Raw genomic sequence first — 23,531 nt, forward strand, 5'->3', positions numbered from 1 at the left:
GGCAGCTCTCTAGCAGTAAGGAACGGTCACGCAGCTAGTGGCAGGGTCGGCTGTTCTTCTCACACAGGGCCCCAGGCCCTGCAGGGCGAGGCGGGTGCCCAGGAGGACGCTGCTGCTGCACCTGCCACAGAGGCCACCGCCACTCCTGCCCTCCCCAGCGACGAGCCGGGCCGGGAGGACAAAGCCAGCAACTCCAGCACCCCCGACCCGTGTCACCAAGGTGCCAGCCTCTTCCCTCCGTCTGGAGACTGTGACACAGACGTGTCACCGCAGAGCCCAGACGCCCCTGAGGGGGACTCGTCATCCCCACCTGGCTCGAGGAAGGAAGAGTGACTCAGAACCACGCCTTTCTGGAGGCACACTAAGGGATGTCAGTGTCAGAACCCTGAGCTCCACGTGGGGCGTGATTTCACTCCAGAGACGCTAAGGCCACCAGGGACAATCAACGTGCTGCGGGTGACAGGGCCCTGGCTGCACCTGTCTCACTGGTGGAGTCGCTCCACCACTAGAGCTGCACCCCAGTGGACGTGGCACCCCAGTGGACGGGGCACCCCAGTGGACGCGGCACCCCAGTGGACTCGGCACCCCAGTGGACGGGGCTCCCCCAGTGGACACGGCTCCCCAGTGGACGAGGCACCCCAGTGGACGAGGCACCCCAGTGGACGCGGCTCCCCAGTGGACGCGGCTCCCCAGTGGACGCGGTACCCCAGTGGACGCCGCTCCCCAGTGGACGTGGCACCCCAGTGGACAGGGCACCCCAGTGGACACGGCTCCCCAGTGGACGCGGCACCCCAGTGGACGAGGCTCCCCAGTGGACGAGGCACCCCAGTGGACGCGGCACCCCAGTGGACGAGGCACCCCAGTGGACGCGGCACCCCAGTGGACGCGGCTCCCCAGTGGACGCGGCTCCCCAGTGGACGCGGCACCCCAGTGGACGCGGCTCCCCAGTGGACGCGGCTCCCCAGTGGACGTGGCTCCCCAGTGGACGCAGCTCCCCAGTGGACGCAGCACCCCAGTGGACAGGGCACCCCAGTGGACACAGCTCCCCAGTGGACGCGGCTCCCCAGTGGACGCGGCTCCCCAGTGGACACAGCACTAGAGCTGTGGAAAGTCACTCGACCCCCAGGAGCCTCGGTTCCACCCATAAACGGGAGTCAAAAGCCCACAACTGTTTCTCAGAATTAAGCCAGGCAACGAGTGTGCAGCCCCCGGCAGGTGACCCCCCAGGCCCCTCCCAGTGCAGGGGAATCTCCGCTCCTGACCTGCACGAGGTACAGGGCAGCAGTTGCATTGAGGGATGGGACGGTTCCTGCCCCAGGGCCCTGGCCCGAGCACTCGGGGTAGAGTTGCAGCCCTGCAGCCCAGCCCTCCCCTGCTGAAGGGGAGCTGAACCCTGTGCTCCAAACTCATGTTGGAGTCCTGTCCTCCACGACCTCAGAATGTGACTGCGTTTGGAGACAGGGCCTTTAACGAGGTCACGCAGTTAAAGGGACGTCCCCAGGGAGGGCCCTAATCCCATAGGACTGAGTCCTTATCAGAGAGGAGATTAGGGCACAGACACGCACAGAGGGACGACAGCACGAGGACACAAGAAGAAGGCAGCGGTCTGCAAGGCAAGGAGAGAGGGGCCGACTCTGAGCCACCCTGCTCTGGGACTTCCAGCTTGCAGGGAAGGTGCGCTGGTTACGCCACCAGGCCGCGGTGCCGTTCCGCAGCTAGAGCCGACGACCAGCACGCACAGCGAGGGCAGCGCCGGTCAGCTCGCACGGCACGCTCCGTCGCGCAGACAGGGAAGGGGCTCACAGGTGTGGGGCTCCTGTCCCAGGGGGGACTCGAACCCCGACAGCCGCCTGCAGATGTGCTCACACTTCCTGTCACCGCGACAGGCTGCAAGAAACAGACTCCTGCGTCCCGAAGAAGGGAGCCACGGAGATGTCACATGAGTTTTCAGTCCGGCGGCATGAGAGCTGGTTTCAGGAATGGCACGCTCCCCGCTCCCCTGAGGATGGTGATGTCGGCAGCACAGAACTCGGGGTCTCAGGAAGGACACACCCACGACAGCACACAGGGCTTGCCAGCCTGGGCCACACCACCCGGCCAGCCCTGCCTGCGCGTGCCTCGGGCTGCTGAGGCCAATGTCCCTAATCTGCGCCAACCTGGCACGTGACAGCAGCCCCACCGTGGCGATGGGGACATTGTGACCCTGAGAAGGTGGAGGAGCCCCGCAGAGGGTCTCACGGGCCGAACCTTCATTTCTTGAACCATCGCTCATCAGCAAGGGGGTGGCCTTGGTCACAACGTCCCATCTGCTAACTTACACAGGTCGGAGCAACCAGAGCAGCCAGGGAAGGCTACCAGCCCAGGGCGGAGCCGGCCAAGGGACCGACTTTCTTCTCAAGCGGAAATGACTGTCCTTCCCGTGGAAACGCTTTTTATTTGTGCCAGTTCCAACTCGTGAGGCCGTGAGCTGGGAGACCACCTGCTGGGCCTTCTCGGCCCTCCTCTCGCCTCCACGTAGGACAGGAGGCAACCCCGTGCCCACGCAGGGGGCCGCCAGGCCAACCCGCTCTCGCCAGCCCTCGTGAACGCCGGAGGAGGACCCGGAGCGCGGAGCAGCGTTGGCGCAGGTGGGCGCGAGGCCTTGCGGGCCACAGGTGAGCAGGGGCGCGCGGCTGACCGGCCGTGGCCGTGCTCGGACTCACGAATCGCCTCTTTGTCAGACTTCAGGCCCACCCCAGCCCCAGGGTGTGGACGCCTCCCCAGCCCCCGCTCTGCACTGTTGCACGTGGGGGAGTCAGCACGCTTTTCGAGAATCATTTGTAGCCAGTGAACTGACTTAGCGCCTAAACAAAAGCAGATCAGACTCACTCTCGGGAACGCGGGGTGGCTGTGCCCAAGCCATGGGCCAGGCTAGCGGTGGCTGCTTCTGAGGGTGGCCAGGAGAGGCTGCAGCTCTCTTGGGAGCTGCATCCCTCTCGTCCCTCCGCCCCGGAGAGGGGGCCCGCAGGCCACCCTGAGCTGCAAAGCCCAGGCCCGGACAATGTCACAGAAGTGAGACAGGCAGAGGCTGGCTGAGCTGTGCACTTGGGGCGGCACCTCCAGGGCCTGGCTGATCCCAGGCGTCTCCAGGTCCTGTCCTCCACGGTCAGCCCTTCAAAGATGTCCCCGTCCTAACTCCCGGGACCCGTGACTATGTGACCTTACACGGCAAAAGGGGCTCTGCGGAGGAGACGACGTGAAGGACCTTGGGATGGGAGATGGCCCTGGGCTACCCGGGAGGGTCCAGTTGAATCCCAAGGTGCTCGGGTGTGGGGGAGGAGGCAGGAGGAGACCGTCAGAGAAGCCATGAGGGCGGGGGCGGAGGTCAGAGGGACACACCGCTGCCTTCGAGATGGAGGAGGGGCGCGGGCCAGGCACCTCCTGAACCTGAAAACGTAAAGAGGACCCGTCCCTGGGCCGCAGCCCCTGTGGCACCTCCACTGCAGCTGAGCGAGACCATCTCAGACCCGGCTCCCAGGACACTGAGATAATCAGCCCAGGTTGCTCGAAGCCACTGGGTGTTGGTGACTTGTCACGGCAGCCACAGGGAGCAGCCACCGCGCACAGCTGGCTCCTGCAGGACGCTGTGGGGACCGCACGGGGCTGATGCAGGGCTCTGCCACTGCCCTCCCTGTTGGTTATTGATAACGTGGGCTGGGGCTGACGGGGACGTGGAACAGCACCAGCTTGTGGCTTCATCTTGAGAGGGACTGAACACATCGCAACAAGGCATGAGCCAGGCGCTCGGCCCTGCACCCCGACAGGCACCCCCAGCAGGCCGTCTCTGCACACCCCCTCCTCACTGCCGGCCCTGGCGGCCTCCAGAACGCCCGGTCAATCCATCATCCGCCCACAGAAAGGAAGCGAGCCACGGCTGTGCGGCGCGGGCCAGAAGCCTGGGCCGCTGGTGGCTCTGCCTCACCCGGGCAACCGGGGATCTGCGCAGCGCTGCCAGCGGAGCGCACGGGGCAGCTGGTGGCTCCGACGGGGGCTCGAGATGCAGGAGGAGGCAGCTGGTCTTCAGCCAGGACCTACGACAGCACCTGGGCGGGAGCTGGGGCGGCCGGAACCCGAGGCCAGCAGCCACAGCTCACGGCCACGTCTAGCGAGGACCCGGGACCCTCCCCCAGCGCCGTGCAGGAACGCACCGCCGCTGCTCGGCCCTGGCCAGGGGCCACCGTGTCCGGGACTCCCGCAGCCCCAGGCTCCTCCCCACCATCAGGCTCCATCCTCCAGGCTGCATCACCCGGGGCCTCCCCAGGAGCCACCGGTGGGAAGATGGCAGGGCCGGGACCAGAGGCGCCTGAATGAAGGACGAACAGGGTTCAGGGCGCCCCTTCCCCAGAGAAGAGACAGCAGGGAGACCTGTCGGGGACACTGGCGAAAGCAAGTCTTGTTTCGGGAGGACAAGGGGAGGAAAGCTCCGTAGTCACTGAAATAACACCTCGAACCTGATCAGCCACTCAGCCCCCTTGGGAGAGGCCCTGTCTGGCCCACAGACGTCACCTCTCTCGCTGAAGAGCGTTTTGTGCATTACGGTACAGTTGCTGGGCACTTTAGTTTTTATTATTATTTTTTACTTCCAGATGGCATCGTAAGTTCACTGTGACTTCACCATGACTTCACTACACTTTTTAAGCTAATTGAGGGAAAAGACTAAATATGGGGCCTGGTGCACGGAGGCGTCACATGGCACGTGAGGAGCCTGCTCGGTCCCCACCCTCTGAGCACTCCACCTCCGAGCTGTGTGGCCCCTGGGAGGCCGCTCGACCTCTCTGGGTTTCTACTTAACTTCCCGTGCAGCAAAGCTCCTGACGCCATCTCCCGGCACCACGGGGCGAGGCTGCGATGGTCTGCCGGCCCGGCCCAGCCTGACGCCCACCCGGCCGGCCCTGCCTGCTTCCGGGAGCTGCCGGTCAACAGGAGGGGCCGGGTCCTGGTCAGGCCCAGCCTCTCCTCCCTGCCAAAGAGCTGGACCAGAGCAGGGGCTGGACAGAGCCAGGGCAGAAAGTCAAGTGTGCGTCACCCAGAGAAGGCCTCAGAAAGAAAACAGAGAAGGGACGATCACACCAGGGGCCAAATGCCGCCGTCTCTATGACGAGAAGGGGCCTGGTGTCTCCTAAATGGCACCTGCAACATCCTGGCCCTGCAACATCCTGGCCCCTAAGCCCATCGCTGCAAGCCAGGCCAGTGGAGCCCCGCCAAGCCCCGGCCCGGGTCCACTTAGCGCGTGAACATACGTCTGGACGTGACTGGGAGGGCTGGGGTGAGACGCCGTCTGCTCAGAACACCCAGCAGATGGGACCCGCTCAGCCTCTCCTTGTCCCCTTGGAGCCCCCAAGTCAGTGTGTCCCCGTGCTCGTGCGGAGGCAGCGGGCACAGGATGGGTCCCGCGTTGGTCTCGGTGGGGCACCGTGAACCTCTCCCAGAGCTCCTGGTGCATCCTGGTGGCCCTGCAGGGACAGGCCCTCCTTGGTCCTGGGGCTGTGGGGACGCAGCCTCTCGCCCCTGACGCTGTCGGGGTCCCTGAAGGGGTCTCAGCCCAGAGAGACGGCGGACGGACAGACAGGCCGCAGGTGGCACGTGTGTGCGCTGCGCTGCTGCTGTTGGATCTTCAGAACCACCCTCGGGGGATGCTCTGGACCAGCGCAGAGCCCTAGCCTCTCTCTGGATGGTCGGGGCCAGCGGGTCTGGGCCGAGCCTAGAGTGGGGTCTGAGTGTCTGGTAAGGGCAGACTTGGACACTGGCGAGCCCCGGGAAGCGTTTGCAAAGCACGTTCCAGAGGCTCATGCTACCGAGGGCTCAAGGCAGCCTCCAGAGCCGGACGTGCTGCGGACAGATGGGCTCAGCTCAGCGGTTCCCTGGCCCTGCCCCCCTTCCCGGGGAGGAGCCAGAAGGCTGACACATCCAGGCAGTGCCCCGGCCTCCCAGGGCTGCCGTGCGGGCGGGAAGGGCCCAGCCCCAGCACTCACAGCCCGGCAGGCGCTAGGTAAATGCCGTGCTGTTATTGCCATGGTTGCGATCCTTGCAAGGTGCCGGCCAGCTCCTGCCTAGGAGGAGGGCGGGGCCAGGAAACTGCAGCTGAACACCAACTGCCCAGACAGGGCCGGGGCCAGATGTTCGAGGTCAGAACTTCCAGATCACCAGGGTTGAGCCCCCTCTGTCTTGGGCTGCGCAGGACAGAAACCGGAGTCCCCTTTAACAATTTGCACTCGCTCCCATGTCATCCACAAGCCAGCTCTGCTCCCCCTTCAAAGCAGCCGCTGGCACTGACTGTCTGTCTGTCTGTCTGTCTCTCTCTCTCGCAGGAACCTCCTAACAGCCCCCAAGGCCACCCTTCCCCTCTGCAGTCCACTCTCAGCCCAACAGCCGGAGCACCCAGCACTGCCCAGTGGTCCACGCTGTCCCCAGCCCGGCCACGCCTCTCATCTGGCCACCTGCCACTCCCCCCAGCTGCCTTGGCCCAGACCCAGAGCCCTCCTGCTGGGCTCCACCTCCAGGCAGGGCCCACCTGAGGGCCTGGAATGTTCTTCTCCAGACCCCTTCCCCCCTCGCCTGTGCACTGGGCTGCTGTAGTCATCGTGTGTGACTCTGCAGCCCCCACCCCCACTCTGACCATGCTCCCTGCAGCCTCATCTCTGCCGGTCACCCAGACCGGTCGCCCAGGGAAGGCACGCCAGAGCATTTGCTGGACAGGTGAGTCCAAAGGCGGGAGACGGTGATGAGTTCAGACATTCCAGGGGCTCGAGCCACCGGCGGGGCTGAGTCCAGGTTCCAGTCCCCCACGGCGGGTCTGCTACCCACGCCTTTCATTTCCGTCTTCGTGATGCTCTGGCGCCTGGGGTCCTGCTGACTCTGGAGGGACTGCCCTGTGGCCTGTCCCCTCCTCTTGGGGGCTGTGAGGGAACAACTTCTAACGGCAGCCCAGGCCTGAATAATAATGAGGGGGCACCCTGCAGGCCTGAGGCCACACGTGGCCTCCTACATCCTTAAGTGCAGCCTTTTGACTGAATCCAAATTTTTACAGAATGAATCCTTTTATTTTCACTAATGCATTTTTGTTTATCTTTTCCATTTTTATATTATTTTTAAAATGAGCATATTTAAAATACCGAAGAATAAAATAAGTTGCAAAAAAATAATCCTCCCAGATTGACCAGCACAATTAGAACGCTAGTAAGCCAGAAGGCTGAACTGACTCGGGCTGATGCTCATGATTTAGTGCTAACCTCCCCCGCCTGACTGGCGTGCGCCACTGTCACACAAGGCTGGTCGGTGAGAGTTTATGGGGGTCAGGAATGCCAGGCTGCTATCAGCTTTTGACAATGGTGCACTGTGGGTTTCCGTTTTAGGTAGAATTTGTGAATAGTTGCACAGCTCGACAGTATTTTTTAATTGTCTGCTTAACAGCCCAGCATGTCAAAGAAGACCAGGAGAACACCGAAGGAAGAAAACAGATTTTTAAATGGGAATCGGGAATTGCAGTATTGTCTTGTTTCTGTGAAAGATAAGATGATTTGCTTGCTTTGTGATGCTGCAATATCAACACTAAAGAAATTCAATGCACTGTAGCACTCATAAGGACCACAAATATTTTAAATTAGAGGGCGAGGCATGAAAGGTCGTACTGCTGAAATTAAAAGATGAAAAGCAAAAGCAAAGACGATTCTTTTGAACAACAATAAGACCTGGAAATAACGCCACTGAAGCAACTTTATAAAGTAGCTTCTACACTCGGGGGAAAAGGGAAGCCATTCAGTGATGTAGAAGTTGTGAAAGTGTGCATTGTCCAGGTTGTAGGATGCTTAGACCCTGATAAAGTTTCAAAGTACAAACAGCTGCCTCTTTCAAAGAGAACCATAACTGATTGGCAGCATGAATTAGCCTTCAACTTAACAGAACAACTCCATGCAATACTTCAGAAAGAAAATACATGTTATCCAATTGCTTTGGATGAATCTACTGATACTAATGACTGGGCGCAAGTTTTACACTTCGGGTCGTAACAGAAGCTGTTCCTTGCTGTGAAGAGTTACTCGCTTTGGGCACTCTTGTGAACAAAACACGGAGAACAGATGTCTTCAGCAACGTTCAAGATAAATGTTGTGAAGTTGGACTGAATTTGGTCAATTTAGTGAGTGTATGTGCAGACAGTGTACCTGCCATGACAGGAAAACATAAAAGAGTTTATTGCATAGATAAAAAAAAAAGTATTAACAGATCCAGATGCTCTCATTTCTTTTCATTGTATCTAGTATCAGCAAAATCTCTGTGCTAAAGCTACTATCGCAAGTGACACTTTGCAACAAGTTATACGTATTGTTAACCCTTTGCACTCATTTGCTTTTTCTCATTATCCACTAGACATTATCCACACTCGACATCCGAGTGCAAAGAGTTAACTATATTAGAAAAAAATGCAACATGGCACTGTCGGTTTTGTAACATGCTAAAGTTGAATGACGAGGAATTCAGTGTGGATTTGCCCTATCATTCTAAAGTGTGTTGGCTACTGCAGGGACAGGTGTTAGCCAAAATTTTATCTCTGTGAGAACAGGCAGTTAAATTTTATGAAGAACAGAATCAGCAACGTGAATTATGGAAAAACAACTTTTACAGGAGTGCAGCATTTCTGTGCGATATCATGTCAAATCAAAACGACTGGAATATTTCTTTGCAAGGTAAAACTATGTCTATATATGTGGCACGTGGCAAAAAAAAATCTAAGCATTTCAAAGAAAAAGCTCTCTTTTTTCAAAACATTTCTTCTTCAGAAGGAAATTTTGGATGAACATTTTCCCCAGTTAGCAAAGGTCACTGGTGGGGATGAGACGTGTGAATCATCTGAGGAACGCACAGCTGGGTTACAGACCTATTAACTGGAGAACACAATGAAAGGTTCGCTGGCTTTGAGAATCTTGACGTCACACTCAAATCGGCGTTTCAGCCTCGCCCAGTTGATGTCACCAAGGCACCTAGAGAACTACAGGTGGAACTGATTGAGCTCTCAGTAGATGACATTCTAAAGTCATTGTTTGATGCTAAGAGAGATCCAATTGAAATGTGAATTTCAATTGGTGTGAATCGAACACCCACTCCTTCGGCAACATGCTCAGAAAATGCTTTCTTGCTTGCCAGCCACTTACTGCTGCAGATCTGCGCTCTCCTGCCTCGCCCGAATCCAGACGCCCTTCCCTGCTGCGACCAGCCATTCAAATGCTCTCCCACGAAAAGCAGGCAAAACAAAGTCATTGAAAGCTCAGTTCACTTTAAAATTAACAAATGGTTTTCATTTTTTTGAAACTATTAAGTAGATAATAGTTAGATTTTTACCAAATAATGTACATTTTAAAGTATATCTAATTGAAGTTTCTTGAATGTGGCCTTATTTGCTTACAGTTGAATCAATGCGGCCTTTCCCACATGAAAAGGTTCCCTGCCCCTATGTTTAAACCTGCATTTAAAAAACACTGAGGTATCTTCTTATTCCTCTTAGCAAAGAAAAAAAAAAGAATAATAAAAAAATAAAGTAAAAATGTTAAATAGAATATTAAATAAAAAATAAAAAAATCAAAAGCGCACGGAGGTACACAGGACCTGCCTGACAGAGGGCCCAGGAAAGCAAGTCCCCGAAGGCGATTGTCTCCTTTTGTCCTGCCCCACCAAACGTCCTGCCCAGAGGGGCCATGCCGGGCACTGCCTGATGCTCGCTGGTGCCTGGCCAGAGCTCAGCAGACACGCGGAGGCCTAAGCGTCGGAGGACCAGCCCCTGAGCTCCATGGCTACCGCCCTGGGCTGGATTCGGGTTGCAGTGGATTTTGCACAGGGGGCAGGGTGAATACCACCATGCGGCCCCTCTGAGCTGGCAGGGCCCAGGCCTCAGCTCCCCTGCCTGGCTCATGGGAAATGGCACCATGCTCTGGGCCCCGGCAGACAGACCGATCCGAGGGTGGGCATCTGACCACTGGGCGGCCCATCTGTTGGCTGCAGGGAGCCAATGCCAAGATCTGACGCAAAGGGCTTTGTTGCTGGGGCAGCAGTGACCAGCGGAACCAGTCAGACTGGCTGCTTTTAGAATCAGAGAGTTTGGGGACAGGCAGAGAGACAGGCAGAGAGGGGCTGGCACAGCATGAGGGAGGGACAAGTGAGCCACTCTGGGACGCTGTCCGGGGTCCTCACAGCTCCACGTCCCAGGACACACTGCGACAATGCTCTCCAACCCCACTTGTCATCTAACAAGAACTGCCAGCACCTGCCCCTGTTCTTATTGTTCCTGATAAGGACAGGCTTGTGCTTATCCACCTGACCCCCCACCTCCCCACCCATCTCTGGATCCACCTGTCCATCCAACAGCTATTTGAACTCCTTACTGACCACCTCCCACAGGGGAAAGACTGAACCCCAACCCTGTGGAGCTCCCAACCTGGAGACAACTGGACAAGCAGCTCAGCATAGTGAAGTTCCTGGAGGGTCGCACAGGCGCTTGCCCTGGGGGGTGCGAGTAGTGAAGTTCCTGGAGGGTCGCACAGGCGCCTGCCCTGGGGGGTGCGAGTGGTGGGGGCTCTTCTAACTGAGGGGGTCCAGGGAAGGCTTCTCTGAGGACGTGGCCATCGGGCCTGAATGGCACCCAGGAGTCAGCCAGGAAGGGCAGAACGCACGAGGCAAGAGGGCCGGGGTGGACCGTGGCAGGTCAGGAAGTGTGGACGGGCTCATCCTCGGGGAGCCTCTGAAGGGGTTCCTAAAGGCTGGGGCACAATACTCCCCTCATCTCAGAGAGGCTGCCGTCGCACGGGGTGGCAGGTGGGCATGCGGAGGTGCCCGGGGTGGGGTCCCGTTAGGAGGCTGCTGCAGTCCTCTGCATCTGTTGCTTCTGTTAGGGCGGGTGGGGGTGCTGGGCGGCTGGCCCCACAGCAGGACCCAGGGAGCCACCTGGCCGGTCACTCAGGCTGGGCACGCGGGTCTCCATGGGACCCTGGAGCTGATTCCGAGGCGGCGCTGTGCGGCTGTCCCAGGGGCACAGGGAGGCACGGACGGATGGATGGACAGACCCATGTGCACTCTGACCTCTGGGCTCCAGCACTGTCTCCAGGGAGCCCGACTGGAAACAGACACTCGAGTCGCTGAGAAAGCAAGGTACTTCCTGGTCCCTTGTCTAAACGCTTTCTCTAAAGGCAAACTGGCCAACGGGAACCCTGATTAGGCCAGTCCTGATGGGACCGAGGGAGACGGGAGGGGAAGGTGGACCCCAGGAAAAGCCAACAGCAGCAGCACTGCAGGGACATTTGTGAAGGCGAAAACCAAGGAGAAGCGAGGCGGGCTTGGGGTGCTCTGAGCAGCCGCCGGCCATGGACGCCTCGCTCACGGGGACGGTCGTTCTCCACGTGCTGTTTCAAAGAAGAGCCGCTTACAACAAAGACGTGGCGATGAGTCCCATTTTCAAAGAGAAGAGCTGTTTGTGGGAAAGACACATGGACGAACCTCTTTGTGGTGCGCTTTGCGCATGTTGTGTTTTGCACAAGTTGAAGGTCGGTGGCGACCCTGAGCCGTGCACGTCTATCCGCAGCACTTTCCCAACAGCAGGGGCTGACCTCCCGTCTGTGCCGCATTCTGGCCATTCTCGCCACATCTCAAACTTCTTCATCATTACTGCATCCGTCCTGGTGATCCGGGAAAAGCCATCTCTGACGTTACTACTGTAACTGTCTCGGGGCCCCACGAGCCACGCCAGCATAAGAGAGCCAACCCCATCGATCAACGTGTGGGTTCTGCCTGCCCCCTCCCCCCGACTGGCCGTCCCTCCCCCCTCCCCGGCCCCCTATGCCCCGAGACACCGCAGCACTGAGATTAGGCCAGCTGATAACCTTACAACGGCCTCTGTGTTTCAAGAAAAAGGAAGAGTCACACATGTTTCACTTTAAATCGAAAGCTAGAAATGATTAAACCTCAAATCTGGTGAGGAAGGCATGACGAAAACCAGGACAGGACGAAAGCTAGGCCTCCTGCTCCCATTAGTCAAGCGTGTGAATGAATGCAAAGGAAAGTTCCTGAAGGAAATTATAAGTGAACACCGGTGAACACACAAATGACAAGAAAGTGAAATGGCCTTATTTCTGACATGGAGAAAGTGTGAGTGGTCTGGATAGAAGAGCAGACCGGCCACAACATTCCCTGAAGCCAAAGCCTCGTCCAGAGCAAGGCCCTCGCTCTCTTCAGTTCTATGAAGGCTGAGAGAGGTGAGGAAGCTGCAGGAGAAGAAGAATTTGAAGCTGGCAGAGGCTGGTTCATGAGATCTAAGGGAAGCAGCCCTCTCCGGAACATGGAAGTGCAAGGTGAAGCAGCAAGCGCTGACAGAGAAGCTGCAGCAAGTTATCCGGAAGATCCAGCTAAGATCATCGATGAAGGTGGTCACACTAAGCAACAGGTTTTCAGTGCAGATGAAATAGCTTTGTATTGAGAGAAGATGCCATCTAGGACTTTCACAGTTAGAAAGAAGTCAATGCCTGGCTTTAACACTTCAAAAGACAGGCGACTCTCTTGCTGGGGGCTAATGCAGCTGGTGACTTAAGTTGGAGCCAACACTCATTTACCATTCTGTAAATCCTAGCGCCCTTCAGAATTATGCTAAATCTACTCTGCCTGTGCTCTAGAAATGGAACCAAGCCTGGATGACAGCACGTCTGTTCTATTTTTCTTTTTTATACCCAGGACCTGTTGCACCCCTCAGGGAAAGAGAAGCCACTGTAAGGCTAATCCGAGGTCCCGAGGAGATCGTTTCTTTCTCTCCACATCACAAAAGTCACACGAGTGAAGCCTAGTGTGACCATGCAGAGCTGGGAGAGCAGCACGTCTGTTTATAGTACGGTTTGCTGAATATTTTAAGCCCACCATTGAGATCTACCGCTTAGGAAAAAAGGTGCTTTTCAAAATATTACTGCTCACTGACAATGCACCTGGTCGCTCAAGAGCTCTGGTGGAGATGTCCGAGGAGATGAATGTTTTTTTTTTCGTGGCTGCTGACAGTGTATGTTTCTCCAGCCCAGCGGAGTAATTTTGATTTTCAAGTCTTAGTATTTAAAAAATACATTTCTCAAGGCCATAGCTGCCGTAGCTGGCGATTCCTCTGATGGATCTAGACAACGTCAGTTGAAAACCTTCTGGAAAGGATTCACATTCTAGATGCCACTCAGAACATTCATGATTCATGGGAGGAGGCCAAAATATCAACATTAACAGGAGCTTGGAAGAAGCTGATTCCAACCCTCCGGGATGACTTTGAGGGGCTCAAAACTCCAGTGGCGGAAGTCGCTGCAGGTGTGGCGGGAACAGCGAGAGAACCAGAAATAGACGCGGGGCCCGAAGATGCGGCTGCATCGCGGCAACCCCGTGATGAGACGTGAATGGATGAGGAGCTGCTTTTTGTGGATGAGCAAGGAAACTGGTTTCTGAGGATGGAATCTACTGGTGAAGACGCCGTGGACATTGCTGAAATGACAACAAAGGATGTAGGATGTCCCACAAACTCAGCTGATGCAGCTGCGGCAGGGTCTGAGAGAACTGGCTCCAACGATGAAAGAAGTTCTGCTGGGAGTGAAATGCCGCCAAACAGCATCGCGCGCTGTACAGAGGAACACTCTGGGGAAGAAGAGCCCACTGATGCGGTGAACTCCACTGTCGCCTTGCTTTCAGAAACTGCCCCAGCGGCCCCAGCCTTCAGCCACCGCCACCCCGATGGGTCAGCAGCCGTCAACATCGCGGCAAGACCCCGCACCAGCAGACAGATGACAGCTCGCTGAGGGCTCAGATCATCATTGGCATTCTTTAGCAATAAAGCATTTTTTTGATTAAGCCAGGTACATTGCTTTTTAAAGACATAATGCTATTGCACGCTTAATAGACTACAGCGCGATATAAACATAATTTTTATATGCTCTAGGAATCTGAAAAATTTGTGCCTCGCTTTACTGCAATATCTGCCTTACTGCAGTGGCCTGGGATCAAGCCCGCGGCGTCCGCAAGGCCTCCCTGGGTAGGAAACAGGAGCGGAGGGGCCTCCTGGGGCTCAGCGGCTTCCCACGGCGGAGACCCTTGCACCTGGGGGAGGCATTGCTCTGATGATGAGGATCCTTGTCCCCTTTAGATGTTATTTTTCAAAAAAGGAAAAGACAAAAGAGATGGAGGGACAGAGAAGGCCTAGAAACGGGACAGAAAAAGGGAGGCAGAAAAGAAAGACGCGAAAGACAGAGACTGCAGGTGGGTGAGAGGGACAGGGCGGTCCCTGGACTCAACACTGTCTCCTCCTCTTCCGGAGACACAACATTTGCTTTTCTTAAAAAAAAAAAAAAAAAAAAAAGTCACATCCGAGCTCCATTTTTGTCTTTTCAAAGGAAATGTTACATTTCAACGACTCATAAAAGGACAGGAAGATCATGTTAAAACATCCTGAAATAGTAGTGTTTTCTCTCGAGGGCAGACCTGGGCAGCGGCAATTGCCTGAAACATTTTTTAAGATGCAGAGACATTGAGACTGAATTTAAACGGAGAGTGTGGGACGGTCCCTGTCCCCCCGTCAGGTCCCAAATGTTCTCCGGCCATTCGGGCTCTGCATGGGCGCTGCCGGGGGCACCATCCTGGGCTCCGTCCTCCCTGTGCACGCGGGGCGGGGGGCGGGGCGAGCCCTGGGTGTCAGGGAAGGCTGGCCCGGCGGGACAGGGCATGTGGCCAGCTCCCGCCCAGAGGGAGGGGAGGATTTGTGCTGCCTGGGGCTTCCACGCAGGCTATGGGGTCAGCAATCTGGCGCGGCCAACACAGACTCACGCGCAGACGCACCCGGCTCTGCATCCTGGTCGTGGCACGTGCAGCCACGGTTTGGGGACTCTGAAGACTGTGCAGTACCTGGGCACCCCACGGCACCCTCCACTTCCCCCAGACCCCCACCTCTGCCTAAGGGCGGGGGTCGGACAGCCCCATCTGCCCCCAGGCGGAAGGCAGACGAGTGCCACCCTGGTCCTGGCCTGCGTCACCTTCCTAGGACAGGGCTCTGCAGACGGGCAGGGCTGGCCTCCACCGCCAACAGCTGCAAGCCCTTCCTTGCCTGCGGACCAACCGCTCAGCTCAGGAGGCCGCACTGAGGTCTGCAGCGAGGTGGCGCGGGCGGGCTCGGGGCTCAATGCCTGGTGACCATGGCAATGACACTCATCACCTCGAGTCCCCAGGGGCCTCTTGCAGGGCCAGATCCCTCTTGGAGGGCGGGGGCCGTGCCGTTTGTTCTTCCGACTCCCGGCTCCAGGCACGGGGGACTATTCCTGGCCACAGTACAGCTCTGCACTCAGCCCGCCCCCCTACCCCGGCCCGGCATTTGCAGTCCGACAGGGAGGGCCTGTCTCCACTGTCCTGAAAGGGGCTCTGTCAGCAAGGCGAGGAGCTTGCCCCAGGTCGTGCAGGCTGAGGACCCTGCCCTGAGCTGCCCCAGCCGCCGGGCACCAGGAGAGGCCAGAACACAGGAGATATAGACGGTCCCCAACTCACGCTGGCTCCACCTACAATTTTTCGACTTTACGATGGGTTGTTCGGGACACAACCCCATTGTAAGTCTAGGAGCACCTTCACCTCCCTGAGTTCCCAGCCCAAGGCGGTGGCCACACCTCTCTAGGCTGCGTCTACGGCCACACCTGACACCCCGTGGTCAGTGGGCCGAGACCAGGTAGGGCCGACCAGGTGCACTCAGCCTGTGACCCTGTCCCATCCGAACCCGCACATCCTCAGAGGCGTGTCCTGATCCCAGGCCTGGCCCTGCCCCCCTTCTGCCACGAAGAAGAACATTATCCTGTGCCAACGGGAAACGGGTCCCTTTAAAAAGTGAACTTGACGTTAAAGAAAATTAAAATGAAGACCGGGCCTCAAGAATCCCTGAGCAGACAAAGCCAGTCAGCCCTCAGAAGTGACCTCGACCTTGCTTGATTTGCAAACAAAAGTGGAAATTAGGCCATTTCTTGTAAATGCCCGTATTAAAGAAAAAAAAGAACTTAAGCCCAGCCAATCAGAAGCAGCCAACGAACTTGTCATTATGTAACTAGGGACCTTCCAGCAGGAACGAACTTACTGTGTCTCAGTTGACTTTGTAAACGATGTCCACCAACAGATAAATGCATAAAGAAAACGTCCACACGGCGGAGTGTCACTCAGCCACGGAGAGGAGCGCAGCAACGACTCGCACCGAACGTAGGCGAATCTCACAACGTCACGCCAAGTGAGAGAAGCCAGGCGCAAAGGCCACGCCATGGGCTCCCATTTACAGGCGGCTCTGGGTACACCCGAGGTCGGTTCCAGGACCACCACCCCACCCCACCCCACCCCACCCTCCCCCGCATATACCTGGGAACTCAGGGAGGTGAAGGTGCTCCTAGACTCACAATGGGGTTGTGTCCCGAACAACCCATCGTAAAGTCGAAAAACTGTAGGTGGAGCCAGCGGCTGGGGCAGCTCAGAGCAGGGTTCTCAGCCTGCACAGCCTGGGGCAAATCCTTGCGTGCTCAAGTCCTGCAGTCGGCCCCTGGGCACCCATGTGCGGGGACAGTTGGCCCTCCACACATGCAGGTTTCTTACGCTGTGAATACTGTATTTTCTATCTGCGTTTGATGGAAAAGAGTCATCGTGTAGGTAGACCTGGGCAGTTCTAACCCATGTGGTTCACAGGTCAACCGTATATCAACCATCTGGAATAGGCAAATCGCTAGAGAAAATAGACTAGTGCCAGGCTGAGGGGGAGGGAATGGGGCATGCGTGTTTCATGGGTGCAGGGTTTCATTTGGGGGTGACGAACATGTTTTGGAACCAGGTAGAAGTGGTGGTTGAACAATGCCATGAATGCCCTAAATGTCATTGAACTGCACACTTTAAAATGGTTAATTTTAAATAAATGAGACCTGATCAAATTAAAAAGCTTCTGCACAGCCAAAGAAACTGTCACGAGAGCAAACAGACAACCTACAGAATGGGAGAAAATTTTTTCAAGCTACACATTTGATAAAGGGCTGATGACTAGAATCTATTTAGAACTCAGGAAAATCAGCAAGGAAAAAAATCAAACAACCCTATCAGAAAGTGGGCAAAGGAAATGAACAGAACTTTCCAAAAGACAGAATAATGGCCAAGAAACATATGAAAAAATGCTCAACATCTCTAATCATCAGGGAAATGCAAATTTAAACCACAATGAGATATCACTTATCTCCAGTGAGAATGGCCTTTATTAAAAAGTCCCAAAACAATAAATGTTGGCGTGGATGCTGAGAGAGAGGAACACTTCTGCACTGCTGGTGGGACTGCAAACTAGTGCAACCTCTGTGGAAAGCAATATGGAGATACCTTAAAGTGATACAAGTAGATCTACCATTTGATCCAGCAATCCCATTACTGGGCATCTACCCAAAAGATCAAATGACACTCTACAAAAAAGACACCTGCATTCAAATGTTTATAGTAGTACAAGTCACAATTGCAAAGTTGTGGAAACAACCCAAGTGCCCATCAATAGATACATGAGTGGATTAATAAAATGTGGTATATGTATACCATGGAGTACTATTCAGCTATAAGAAACAATGGTGATCTAGCATCTCTTGTATTTTCCTGGTTAGAGCTGGAACCCATTCTATTAAGTGAAGTATCCCAAGAATGGAAAAATTAAGCACCACATGTACTCACCAGCAAATTGGTTTTAAACAATCAACACCTAAGTGGACATACAGGAATAACATTTATTGGGCGTCGGGCAGATGGGAGGGGGAGGAGGGGATGGGTATATACATACATAATGGGTGCGATGTGCACCGTCTGGGGGATGGTCACGCTTGAAGCTCTGACTTGGGGGCGGGGCGGGGGGGAAGGTGACACATGTAACCTAAACAGTTATACCCCTATAATATGCTAAAATTTAAAAAATGGTTAATTTTTACTTTCATAAAATTTCAAAAAAAGCGAACTTGGACAAATGGTGAGAGAAGGGCTTCGAGGCTGGGGGCCGGGTCTCTCTGAGCCCGTGTCCTGGTGGATCGCCTGTTTGGCCCTGTGCATGCCCCGGGCGGTGCGGAAGGGCCCGGCAGCCCGAGGCAGTCCTAGGGGCTGTGTGCTCGGGCGGCAAGGCTGCTGAGCCAGAGGAAGGGTCCTCAGCTGCCCCATGCGGGGTCTGCAGCCCGCAGCCCCTGCCCTTTCGCCCTTCACCGCCAGCGTGCCCATGCCTGCTTCTGCCAAGGATCAGGCAAAACCCCAGGCTGCTCGATCACACCGGCCGCCGGATGGAGCGGGGCTGGCCTTCCGGGCCCAGTGACCAGGCAGGCATGGCAGAGGCTGCCCACCTCTCAGGACGCCCGGATGCCAGCGCCACCCTCCGCGCATCTCTGGGGCCGGCTGGGGCTGCTTGCGTTTGTCACAGATACACAGCACCATCTGCAGCGACTTGTAATTTAATAACGTTTATTTATAATGCGACTGAGGCTTGTTTTAAAGATGAGCTTTTATCTTTGAGATGAGGCTTCTGAGGCCCATAGGAAGCACCCAGACTGGCTCAGCGCCGCCCTCTCTCTGAGAAGGGCTCGCAGGCCGGCCACACCTCTGCAAGGGTGGGAGAGAAAAGCCATCCCACCCGTGTGGCCGACAGGCCCCAGTCACGGGGGGCCGAGGGGAGGCGGGAAGGGCAGGGTCTGCCCCCCGCTGAGCTTCCCTGTGCCGCGCTGGGCCGTGTCTGCCCCGAATTCACGTCCCCCCGCAACCTCGGAATGTGACCCGACCGGGAACTCGGACCGTTGCAGATTTAATTGGTTAAGATGAGGTCGTGCTGCATTCGGCTGGGCCCTTATCTAATGGCTGCCGTCCGCGGAAGAGAAGCTAGGGAGGACGTGACACACAGACCCAGAGCAGCGGACACGCCACGGGACGACAAAGGCAGAGATGAGGGGACGCGTCTCCAAGCCAAGGGACACCAAGGACTGCTGGTGGCAGCAAGGAGGGACCGTCCCCAGGGTCCACGGAAGGAACCGACACTACTGACACCTTGTTTGGAATCCCGGCCTCCAGAACCACGACAGAATACACTTGTGCTGCTTTGGCCCCCCAGCGTGCGGTCATTTGTCACGGCGGCCCCAGGCCAGCTCCCATCCGGACCCGCGCCGTGGGACACCCGGCACCCGGCAGGTGTCCCCGCAGGCCTGCAGAAGGCTGCAGGGGCGCCTGGCTGGACCTCGATACCTCCCTGTGCCAACTCTGCCTCTTGTCACTTAGTTTCCCTCACGTGGGCTGACATCCGGGAACCGTGAGGGAAGGGTGTGTGGACGCCCAGCTTCAGGCTCCAGAAGGAGGAGGGGGTGGGGTGGGAAACTGCCAGGTGCTGCTGAGGGCCGGCGGGGTTGGGCAGGGTGACAGGGCAAGAGGCTCTGAGCCCCACTCGCCCCTCAAGGCTCTAGGTTTCTGGGGCGGGAAGAGGCACCAGGGTCCAGACGTGTGGCCTTGATACTTTTATTCCTGGTCCGGGACCCCAGGCCCCGCTCTGCCCAGAGGCCGGCAGGACTTCACCGAAATGGAAACCGCCGACCGCAGAACCCCATGTGGGTGGGGAGGGCTCGGCTGGCGGCTGCCTAGGACCGTGGGTGGCAAAGGGGCCAGCTGCCTCCTCGCTCTGGAAGGCTCCATCCACTCCTGCCTCCACCCGCTCCCGCCCCGACCCCTTGCCTGCCCCCACCCTGCCTGCCCCCACCCCTCCCTGCCCCTCCTTCCCGCCCCCACCCCTCCCTGCCCCTCCTTCCCGCCCCCAACCCTCCCTGCCCCTCCTTCCCACCCCCACCCCTCCCTGCCCCTCCTTCCCGCCCCCACCCCTCCCTGCCCCCACCCTGCCTGCCCCCACCCCTCCCTGCCCCTCCTTCCCGCCCCCACCCCTCCCTGCCCCTCCTTCCCGCCCCCACCCCTCCCTGCCCCTCCTTCCCGCCCCCACCCCTCCCTGCCCCTCCTTCCCGCCCCCACCCCTCCCTGCCCCTCCTTCCCGCCCCCAACCCTCCCTGCCCCTCCTTCCCACCCCCACCCCTCCCTGCCCCTCCTTCCCGCCCCCACCCCTCCCTGCCCCCACCCTGCCTGCCCCCACCCCTCCCTGCCCCTCCTTCCCGCCCCCACCCCTCCCTGCCCCCACCCCTCCCTGCCCCTCCTTCCCGCCCCCACCCCTCCCTGCCCCTCCTTCCCGCCCCCACCCCTCCCTGCCCCTCCTTCCCGCCCCCACCCCTCCCTGCCCCTCCTTCCCGCCCCCACCCCTCCCTGCCCCTTCTTCCCGCCCCACCCCTCCCTGCCCTCACCCCTCCCTGCCCCCACCCCTCCCTGCCCCTCCTTCCCGCCCCCACCCCTCCCTGCCCCTCCTTCCCACCCCCACCTCTCCCTGCCCCCACCCCTCTCTGCCCCCACCCCTCTCTGCCCCTCCTTCCCGCCCCCACCCCTCCCTGCCCCACCCCTCTCTGCCCCCACCCCTCCCTGCCCCCCTTCCCGCCCCCACCCCTCCCTGCCCCCACCCCTCCCTGCCCCTCCTTCCCGCCCCACCCCTACCTGCCCCCACCCCTCCCTGCCCCCACCCCTTCATTCCCTGGGCCTCCTGCTACCCCATGTAGTAAACAGAAGTGCGGGCCCCACCCATCGGGACCCCAAGAGTTCACTCTCCCCTGGGGTCACGGGGCTTAGGGGGGACACTTAGAGGCTGCCTGGAGCTGGGCTGTCACCCGACTTGAGGGACGATGGCAGCTTCTTGGGGAGGAAGCAAGGGCTCCGCAGGGAGAGGACAGGGACGGGGCGTCAGGCTGCAGCGCGTAGGGGCGCAGGCTGCAGTTGGTGGCCTTTCTCTTGACGGAGGCCCTTGTGTGCCTGTGTCCTACGTCTATTCTGAAAGCTCCAACAGACACCCTCGGGCCCCCTGACGAAGGCCGAGTGCTCACACGACTGGCTCTCGGGTGTGGCCGCTGCGTCCAGGCCCGAGCTCAGCCCTCCCGGCCCTCGCGCAGGCGGTGCCCGCCCGGCGTTCCCTCTCCCCTTCCCCTCGCTTCCTCCCAGTGCGCACAGCCCACGCGCCCCGTGCCACCGGCGAGGACCCCAAGCAACAGCCAGTCCTCGGCACGCACAGGAAGCCTGAAGAAGCCCCCAGAAGGAGATGCCTCTCGACCGCGCCACGGGTGGCTAGAAGGGCCACGTAAGAGGTGGCCGGTGGAACTCGCACCGTCGGGAGGAGAGATTCTTCTTCAACCGGCAGAGTCTCCTCCCCGCCTCAGATCCCACCTGAGATGTCGCCCCTCTCTCGAGAGGCCTTCTGGGCACCCCCCGACCAGGTGAGCCTGACTGCGGCTCCCGTGGCCACGCTGCGCCTCTGCGAGCCACGTGGTGCCAGGCTGTCAATCCACTGCCCCTCTGGACCGCCAGAGCTCCACCGCGCCCGGGGCTGGGGCCCGGAGGGGTCGGGAGCCCGCAGGGGGACATGCCGTGGACGTGGCCCCAGGGAGGGGCGGGTGAGCCGGTGGGGAAGCAAGATGAGCGATCAGACGTCCGATATGTTTGTTAAATGACTGACGGACACACACGCAGAACTCTGAGCAGCCGTGTTGGGCTGCAGCGAAGGGTATTTGAAAAGGGAAGAGGCTAAAAACAGAGGCTTGGTGGGCAGGCCTTGAACACCTGGGGAGAGAGCTGGAAATGGATCCAGACTTAGCAGAAGTGACTCAAGAAGAATAAAGACCTGAGGAGCCCTGTACCCTTGAAAGAAATTGAAATAGAAATTGCAGATCATTTCATAAAGGCCCAGATGGCTTTCTGAGCAGGGTCGACCCATCGCAGAAGGAACAAATAATTCTAACCCAAGCAATGCCTTCCGGAAAAAAAGAGAGAACATTCCCAGCTTGTTGTGAGACTGGCAAAAGCTTGACTCTCAAATAAGAATAGTATAAAGAAAGGAAAATTACAGGCAAACCTTATTCGTGAACTTAGATGTAAAAATCCTAAACATAATATTAGCAAATGGAATTTGGCAACGTATTAAAAAGATTATTACTAAGTTGGGTTCATCTTAGGAACCTAAGATTGATCTGGTAGAAAGTCAATGAATGCAATTAATTAGCAAAGGAGAAAAGCCATATGATCTTCGCAAGTGACACAAAAAAGTACTTGATGAAATCCAGTATCTGCTTGCAATTAACCCAAACCTCTTGCCCACTAGGAAAAGAATGAAATACTTTAACCTGAAAAGCTGCATGTCCAAAAAACCTCCTGAGTCAACAGAAACTCTGAAAGCATTTTTTTTTAAAGATCAGGAACAAGACAAGCATGCCCACTATCACCATTTCTATTCAACATTTTATTGCAGGTCTGAGCTGGCAGAGAGAGAGAAAAGGGAAAGGAAGGAAAGACATAATCAACAGACAAAAGAGAATTCATAAGAGAGTTTAGCAAGGTGGCTGGATAAACTGAAAATCAACATAGCAAAGTCAGCCGCACTGCTACATTCCAGCAACAAGCGGCAAATGTAATTTTGAAAAATATACCGTGGATGTGGTGGCTCACGTCTGTGATCCCAGCACTTTGGGAGGCTGAGGCAGGAGGATCGCTTGAGCCCAGGAGTTCAAGATCAGCCTGGGTAACATAGTAAGACCCCATCTCTACAAAAAATTTTTTTAAAAATTAGCCGGGCATGGTGGTGCATGCCTGTAGTCCCAGCTACCCGGGAGGCGGAGGCAGAAGCATTGCTTGAGCCCAGGAGTTCGAGTTTGCAGTGAGTTGTGATTGTGTCACTGCACTCTAGCCTGTGTGACCAAGGACCACCCTGCCTCCAAAAAAAAGAGGGAAACCCTACCTAAAAAAGAAAGAAAGAAAGGAAAGGAATACCATGAATGCCGTGAAGCGACAATACTTCAACTACCCAGGAAAAAATCTAAACACACTGCAGCAGCTCTTTACGGAGACAACTGAGAAACCTTTTTCAAAGACATTAAAGAACACAAAATAGAGAAATATATCATGTTCTTAGAGAGGAAGACTATATATTGCAAAGGTTTTTAATTTTCCCCAAACTGGTCTATTCTGGGTCAATGCAATTCCATTCAAAATCCCAAAAGGGTTTTTTTTTTTTTTTTGGTTGTTGTTGTTGCTATTTTGTTTTGGTGAAACTTGATGAGTTGATTTAAATATGTGTATGAAAGAGTAAGGAGCCAAGAATGGCTGAAATAAACCTGAGGAGAAACAAAGTAGGTGGGGCAGGATTGGAGGGGAGGGGACAGTGGCTCAGATGTGATGAAGGTGGTGTCGGGAAAGACACCGTGGACAAGGAGACAACCTAGCACCAGACCCGCAGCCACGTGGAAGTATGGTTTGTGACTGGGCCGGCACTGTGGACCCAGGAGAAAAGTGTCATATTCCACAAATGATGGACGGATGAGTTATCCAGAGGAGAAAAAAATGAAATTGTACCCCTACCTCACACCATA

At 56.8% G+C, this 23,531-nt stretch overlaps 1 protein-coding gene, 1 long non-coding RNA gene and 1 other non-coding gene across 8 annotated transcripts in view; 1 reads left to right on the plus strand and 2 right to left on the minus strand.

Annotated features, from left to right (window-relative positions):
• SHANK2 (SH3 and multiple ankyrin repeat domains 2) overlaps window positions 1-23,531 on the minus strand; it is a 545,909-nt gene that overhangs the window by 88,388 nt on the left and 433,990 nt on the right. The window lies entirely within an intron of this gene.
• LOC142870572 (uncharacterized) lies at window positions 5,944-7,527 on the plus strand. The gene is made up of 3 exons (XR_012918905.1): window positions 5,944-6,028; window positions 6,670-6,735; window positions 7,450-7,527. It is a non-coding gene; the product is annotated as an uncharacterized LOC142870572 (long non-coding RNA).
• Window positions 12,746-12,879, minus strand: LOC142870809 (small nucleolar RNA SNORA64/SNORA10 family). The gene has a single exon (XR_012919140.1). It is a non-coding gene; the product is annotated as a small nucleolar RNA SNORA64/SNORA10 family (small nucleolar RNA).

This window comes from Microcebus murinus, chromosome 4 (assembly GCF_040939455.1).
Source record: "Microcebus murinus isolate Inina chromosome 4, M.murinus_Inina_mat1.0, whole genome shotgun sequence".
Taxonomy (NCBI): domain Eukaryota; kingdom Metazoa; phylum Chordata; class Mammalia; order Primates; family Cheirogaleidae; genus Microcebus; species Microcebus murinus.